This window comes from Mastomys coucha, unplaced genomic scaffold (assembly GCF_008632895.1).
Source record: "Mastomys coucha isolate ucsf_1 unplaced genomic scaffold, UCSF_Mcou_1 pScaffold9, whole genome shotgun sequence".
Lineage (NCBI taxonomy): Eukaryota > Metazoa > Chordata > Mammalia > Rodentia > Muridae > Mastomys > Mastomys coucha.
This window is the reverse complement of record NW_022196915.1, coordinates 61,391,204-61,399,127: the sequence shown is the minus strand read 5'-3', so window position 1 is coordinate 61,399,127 and position 7,924 is coordinate 61,391,204. Positions and strand designations below refer to the sequence as shown.

General features: G+C 44.0%; 1 non-coding gene across 1 annotated transcript; it reads left to right on the top strand.

Moving 5' to 3' along the window:
- Positions 1–264: 264 nt before the first annotated feature.
- On the top strand, positions 265–371 carry LOC116085444. The gene has a single exon (XR_004116556.1). It is a non-coding gene; the product is annotated as a U6 spliceosomal RNA (small nuclear RNA).
- The last annotated feature ends 7,553 nt before the right edge of the window (positions 372–7,924 follow it).

Here is a 7,924-nt window from a genome sequence, read left to right as displayed (position 1 = left end):
CCATATTCAAACATAGAAACTGATTCAGAAGGATAAAGGTGGACCCCCAGCTACCATCTTTCTAAGAAGCCCCAAGGGTGCGGATGCTTCTTTTGGGTCACACTGTGGATAGTCATGTCCTGAATAACTTCTTCGGAGTAAAATTTCACTGCTAAAAACTATAGCAGTGCTTTATAAATATTTTTTTTCTGTGTATGGCAGTAGGTAATGGTGGTGTTGAGGTCTAGAGTGGGGTTGGACTGTGAAGTCCAGAAGCTAGCGTTGGTGCTCACTTCGGCAGCACATATACTAAAATTGGAACGATAGAGAGAAGATTAGCATAGCCCCTGCACAAGGAAGACATGCAAATTTGTGAAGCATTCCATGTTCCCCAACCCCTTCCCAGGGCTACACAGAGAAACCCTATCTCCAAAAAAAAAAAAAAGAAGAAGAAGAAGAAGCTAGCGTTGGATTTTCCCAGAGCTGGAGTTACAGAAGGTTGTAACTGCCAGAAGGTGGAGTTACAGAAGGTTGGGCTGCCTCGTGCGGGGGCACCGGGAACCAAACTCCAGTCCTTTTCCAGAACAGGAAGCACTCTTAACAACTGAGTCTCCCTCCAGCTCCAAAGGAGTACTGTTTTGATAGCAAAAGTGGTTTTTCAGCTTCAGGTTTATGGTATCACAAACTTTGGCCCATACAAGCGAGAGATCCGCAAAACTGGGAAGTAGGCTGTGAAAGCAAGCCTCTGAGGGCTGCAGGAGGCTAGTCACCGGAAGAACTAGAGATATTTAGGACAGGACCGTGGGCACAGGGTTAAGAGCTCTCTCTAACAAGTAAATAGAGAAGATGCTGGAAGGCAGCGGAAGCCCATTCCCATCCCTGTTCCGGGTGTGGGGGGGCAGGGAGGAATCAGATAAAACCTGTGGGTATCAAGAGACAATGTCACGTTGAAGGAAATTCTCAGTCATTTCCAGAACCACACTGAAGAAGCTGGAAGGAAGAAGATGGGGAGAAACACCCCAGTAGAAAACACCCCACTCCTCCCATGACGAAAGTTGGTCTAATCTAACTGTGAGAGAGAAGGTCGGGACACCCTACAGTGAAGTCTGTGGGGATGAGGATCCAGGGCATGGAGGGTAGAAGAGGATGGGAAACGGATCTGGCTTGGTTAGTTGAAGGAGTAACAACTCCTAAGTCTGTAGAGTAAGATATCTCCTACTGGAGGGAGTGTTCTCACCCTCTTTTTGTAAATGGGTGTCCTCCGCAGGGAGAAGCTAGGGAATGGAAAGTGCTGGCCTTGTCTTCTGGACACTCTGACCAGGAAGCCAAGTCCGGCTAGGCCAACAGCAAACAAAAATTACAATCGCCCCCTCCACCTGGCCCCTTCCCAGCCTGTTTGATCTCTGGACACCATACAGAGGGGCCGATCCCAAATTCTATTTTACCCAACAAGTCAAAGACTGGAAAACCGTGCATTGGGCTTAGAAGCTCCTTTGAGAGGCTGTCGGATTTTCCAGTTCCTACAACCTTTTGTGAGCCCTGCCAGTAAACACTGATGTGTCAAAGTGGGTGAGATTGTTTCCACCCTCAGGGCCCCACCCCCAGAGTCACTGAAAGCACTGTGAAGGAACCAGGGGCCACTGAGTACAGGTAAACAGAATGGAAGCCTTTGTGTTCAGCCGAAGCAGTCAGGGACCCAATCTGCTGAGCCAGGGCTTCTTCAGCTTAGCAGGGGAAAGGACTTCTCCTGCCTCATTGTCCTAGGGAAGCTCAACGGGTCCTGTTTCCGGCTTGGGCCAACAAAGCCGCTTTGGCTTTTCCTTCCTGTGCACAACATTTCAGAAGTCATCAAGTTGCTGAATTTCCTCTGGTAACTGAAAAAAAAGTCATTCTGCTTGAATACAAGGAGCCAGTCTGACCCCCAGTCAATGATTTCTTCCTGCAAATGTCAACGCCTGTTTCCTCCAGCTGATAACGAACCCTGCAAGCACACTGACGTGTGTTTTCCAAAACAAACACTGCACAGCCAACCCGAAAGCCCTCACCTTCATCCATCCAAAGAGAAGAATCATGTTTTTTCCTTCCATCTTGAGGGGTCCTGGGATCAAAATCTGATTGTCATTCTCAGTGGGAATTATCCAGCTGATCTATGAATAATGGTTTTGTTTTTTTTTTTAATTTTTTTCTATTATGGTAAGTATACAGATATAAAGTTTAGCAATTTTTTATCATTTAAGAGTGTAATTTGGTGGCATTAAAGGTACTAAATCATATTTTAAAATGAATAGCTATTAGTGACCCTACATCTGTCTCCAACAGAAATAACAAAGAGTTATTAATATCATTTTATTACAGATTTTGTTTTCCTTAAAGGAAAAGTATACTGCTCCTACAAAAATATCACTCTGAGTATTGGGAAGGAAATTAAAGAGTGTGCCCCTCTGGGCAGGTGTGGACTTAGACCAGGAGATGAAGGGGCTGCCATGAGTTCCCGGTCCCTAGGAAAGTTCTGTTATGTGCAGCATTGACCCTTCTGCTTGTCAAACAGTTGTCTCCATCTGAAAGACTCAGTGGCAGCAAGTGGCCTCTCTAAGCTTGAAGAAGAGATATCATCCCACCCCCACGAGTAGGACTGGATAGAGAAAAGTGTATTGCATCGTGTGAGTTTGGATTCGAAATCCAGCTCTGGTTCTCTAGAGCTCATTGCAAGCCTCTTAGAACCTCTTCACCTCTGTTTTCTCATCTATAAAATGGGGATTAATAAAATGATCTACTAGCCTGCAGTAGCAGCACATGCCTTTAATCACAGCACACAGGAGGAAGAGACAGGCTGATTTCTAAGTTCCAGGCCAATCCGGTCTACAGAGTGAGTTCCAGGACAGCCAGGACTACTCGGGGAAACCCTGCCTCAAAAAAATAAAATAAAATAAAAAGAAAATGATCTACTTCAGAGTGTGGTTATATGATTTGGACGAGGTGAGAGGATTAGTAGGGGTAACTACACCAGCCATGAGACATTAACAAATTCCTGGGCCTCGGCAGCTTCACCTGGCAGAACAACACTCCTTGCTTATGTCACAAGGACAGGAAGGTGGCTTTCCTCTAAGAGCAGCCAATGACCTGAGCCACTTCCAAATATCAGCTCTGGCTTCCTAAGAGGACGCTCTAACTTTTCACCAAATGGAGGCATATTCCTGTAAGTAACCCCAATAAAACTTACTGGTAGTATTTGTACTCTGACCTATTATAGTACTCCTATCTGGAGTGAGTAGACATGTGTATTCATGTGCCTGCGTGTGTGTGTGTGTGTGTGTGTGTGTGTGTGTGTGTGTGTGTGTGTGTTAGGTCTCCCCAGGAAATTTTTTTCATACAACAGAGGGAGAGAGAGTTAATTTCTAGCATTTGTAGACTTTCTTTTTTAACCTCTGTGAAAGACAGATTTCCATTCACTAAAGAAAATGTGTCATTCTACATTACAAGCTCAGTTTCCACAATTGAGCTTCCCCCTTTCCCAACTCAGTGTGTAAGGCTGAGATTCCAAAGGATGAGTTTACCAGGAAGAATACTGTTTTGTTTGTAAAGTGAGAAACATTGATAGTCCACCCCAAGGTTGACCTTATCTCTTCTGCCAGCAATTACAACCCAAGTTAGGGCTAATGGCACAGTTGCTGATAAATGTTGTTACTGTTTTCATTTTCCAACCTGTCAGTATGGTCTTTTCTCTGGCACTGGGGCCAAAGCACTAAGAGCAGAAGTTGAAACCCTGACACTTCAAAGCCTAGGGCATCCTGAACAAGTTGCTAGTTGTTTGTGTTGGGTTTTGTTAAACAATGGGCTGAATTCTGTGCCAATACAAAGCCAGGGAGCCTAGATTTTAATGTTACCCTTTCACACATAGCTCTTCATCCTGCAAATAAAGAAATCACTTTCCTAAGAATCCGTATTCTTTTTAGAATTCCATATTCATTTCAGATGCCAAGCCTATATCTGTTTTTTTTCCTCAAACCTCTGGCTTTTCTCCAGTAAGTGCCCCACTCCCCAGGATCTTTTAGGACAACACTAGTTCTCCTAGGAACCTTCTGAAACAGTGTAACCTCAACAATTTAAATCACTTTACGGTTTAACCTGGTAGCAAAACTGGAAATAAAGTGCTATCAATGGTATTGTAAACTGGACATCACATTCACACTTAAAAGGAGTTTCAGCAATTGTATTTGAGCATCCCCACAGTCCTATGGGAGCCTTAGGTCAAGCTCCATTGTACCTATAACAAATCTGAGTTTCAGAGAGTCTGAGCAGTCACTGAAGCTACCACATGGTACAGCTAGGAGCAGAGCCCAGGTCAACATTAATATTACTACTACTATTTCGATGTCATGTATAGCAACATATTTTATAACTGTAATATAATACAATACTGCTTTAATAATGGTAATATTATTACTACTGTTATTATTTGATACTGTAATTATTATCATGAATACTAGGCTGGCTCTGAACTTACTGTGTAGCTTGAGTTTCAAATCCTCCTCCCTCCCTCCACTTCTGAGTGCTAGAATCATAGGCCTGTGGCAGCACACCCATTTTTAAAATACTACCAGTGGTTTGGTACATACTTGATGAGCACTTGACCTACTGAGGTACATCTCCATCCCCAAACGAGTCCTTTGACTGCTGCTTCTATGCTCTGTGCAATAGGTTCCGTGAATAATGAAAACCACAGTCAATGGTTAGCTCTTGATGCAACCTCCTTCCCAAAGTAGCTTGTGCGGGCCGTGAGGAGGTATTACTCTGACACTGATTTCCATGCTACTTCCTGTCTTTTGCCAGTACTCCATTGAAGAGATTTTGTGTCCCTCATAAATCTGTCCCACGCCTACTCTTTAGGCTTGAATCCCAAGGAGCAATTCACTTCCCATCAACATTACTACTTGACCTCCAGGAAAGCTAGCACCAGCCACACTTGATCATTGATGTTCTGGGGACTGGATCTTTGAGGCGGTGAGATCAGACACAGGCGATCTCTGGCTACAGTGGTATAAAGTGCTCCTCTGTGGACCACAGGATGCCAAACAGCTGCCTCCAAACATCCAGATGTTTGGCATCCATGTAGAACAAACCTTTGATTTGTTGGCCAAATATGCCTTTGTCTTGTAGCCAGTCTGCACCCTCTGGGATGTGTTTTGGCATCCCGTAGGCACTGCTCACTTCTAAGTATGTAGATTTTAGCATTTCAGCTTCCAGAAGGTACCCTAGCACAACGGCCCCCACCCTGCTTTCCAGTGCACAGATCTACGCTTGTTGCTGGCCAATCTGGCAAAGACAGAAAGACAAAGCAAAACAAATATTCTATAACCTCTTTAATCAGCTAAATAGATCTGCATCAAAGGCCAACATGGTGTTCTCTTGGGCCATGAGAAAAGGAGAAAATAGTCTCTGTTTTTCCTCTTACATCATGGAGCCTGACGTAGTAAGATGAGAGGAAAACCTCCTTTCATTCATCTGGTTTTGATACTTGGACTTTACATAGAATGTTCAATGACAAATATTCCACCAAAGTTTATTCTCATTGTTGGTCTCATACCCAGCTACCCCAAAGGAAGTAAATTTTACAAACACTTAGTGAGTACTGAAGAGCTCTCAGGAGAACAACGAGAAGTAACAGTTTCCCCTTGGAAGATACCGGAGAGACATATTTCCTTTGTTTCCTAAGACAACCTCGGCACTCAGGTTCCCAATGGTTGTGTTAATTCTGTTTGGAGCTGCCGGTCCTTGTCAGGTTCTGTGTCTGTCTGCTTCTCTGGTGCTCTTGACACTCTGAGAGCTTCTTGAGGAAGAAGACTCATCATTAACCCACAGTGTGAGATGTCCGTCTGTTTAGTCGATGAATGATGAACTAAGCACGCATGCATCATATCATATCATATCATATCATAGCATAGCATAGCATAGCATAGCATATTCCTTTTCTTGTTGCTGTGGCAGATTCCTTCAGTGCTCTGGAGAGTTTGAAAGGTCACACTTATTTGGGCTCATTGTTTTGCAGGGTTCGGTCCATGCTTGTTTGGGTCCGTGTTCTGGGGGCAGAGCATATATGATGAAAGAAACTGTTCATCATGGAGAAGAAGCAGAGAGCACAATAAGAAGGGGCCAGGGATCAGACATCCCAAGGGTCCACTACTTCCAGGTAGGCCCTGTCTTTTAAAGCCCCCAGAACCTCCCAACATAAAGCCACAAGTTATAGACCACACCCCTAGCACATGGCCTTTTGGCAGTATGTTTCATCTCCAAGTCAAAACCATCATCTAGGAGCAAAGTTTCTGCCATCTGTTAGTCCTGCCAAACTGGCCTTTGAACAGAAACAGAGTGTGTGTGCTCCCCCACTGAGTCTCAGTCCCAGGGGATTCCATTGACTCAGGCCTGACACTAGAGCGAGATCACCAAGAGTGACCACACTATAAATACAGCTGTCTTATGGTAACCCAGCAATTGGGATCCAATTCCACCTAGTGAGAGTCCAGGAGGGATGCTCAGCAAACAAACCACAGATGTTTGCTGTGCTGCCCAACCACCAAGGGCTGAGGCTCAGCCTTCATCACGTGGGTTAGCAAGACCTTGCTTACACAGTTGTCCTCCTCAGTGGTTTGGGGGTTTATAGTAAGGATCCTTTAAGCACCATAAGGTACCACCCAGAGACGAATGCCTTTCAGCAGAGCAGTTATACAGTCATGATGGGTGAGAGCTGGAGAATGCATCGATCCAGATTGCTTCAGCTACCCCATGGAGAGAGCTGTGTTTACACACAGAGTAAACAAGAGAAATGAAAAGCTAATCATTATTTGCATAGTTGATTATAATTTCATTAAAATTTGCATGCACATGAAAAATAACTAGAAAGGAATTTCAATAAAGACCCATTTGTTTTTGTCTTTTATTTTTTGGAGGAAATGGGTTTGGGGGATGTCTTAGTTAAGTTGTGCCTGGTGCTGTGATAAAACACCATGCCCGAAAAGCAAGTTGGGGGAGGAAAGGGATTATTTAACTTCTACTTCTGCATTGCAGTTCATCCTCAAAGGAAGTCAGGGCAGGAACTCAAGCAGGGAAGGAACCTGTAGCCAGGAGCTGATAGAGGACCATAAAGAGATGTTGCTTTCTGGCTTGCCTCCAGGGCTTGCTCAGACAGCTTTCTGTGTGTGGGTGTGTATGTTTGTGTGTGTGTGTGTGTGTGTGTGTGTGTGTGTGTGTTTTGTTTTTTTTGTTTGTTTGCTTGCTTGCTTGCTTTTGGGGTTTTGGTTTTGTTTTATTCAAGACAGGGTTTCTCCGTGTGACACTGCTTGTCCTGGAACTTGCTTTGTAGTCCACGCTGGCTTTGAACTCAAAGGTCTGCTTACTTCTGCCTCCTACCTGCTGAGATTAAAAGCATATGCTACCATTGACAGGCTCAGCCTGGTTTCTTAATGAACCCAGGACCACCAGCCCAGAAATGGCACCACCCACAATGGGCTGGGCTCTTCCCCATCAATTACTAATTTAAAAAATGCCCTATAGGCTTGTCTACTTCTGGATCTTATGGAGGCATATTCTCAGTTGAGGCTTTCTCCTCTATGATGACTCTAACTTGTATCAAGTTGACATAAACTAGCACATACAACCGACCTCTTATCAACTTGACAACACAAAACCATCTTGCTTTAGTTAGAACCTTCCCCTTCTCATTTATATACCCAAGGCAGAACATTATAACTAATATCACAATATAAAAACATAAGTAACTTAAAAAAAATCCCACAGTCCTTGCAAAATCAAACACAGGAAAACCACATGCATTTTTAAAATATTCAATCTCTTAAAAAAAAACTTTCTTTTAAAAGTCAAAAGTTGCTGGGCAGTGGTGGCGCACGCCTTTAATCCCAGCACTTGGGAGGCAGAGGCAGGCAGATTTCTG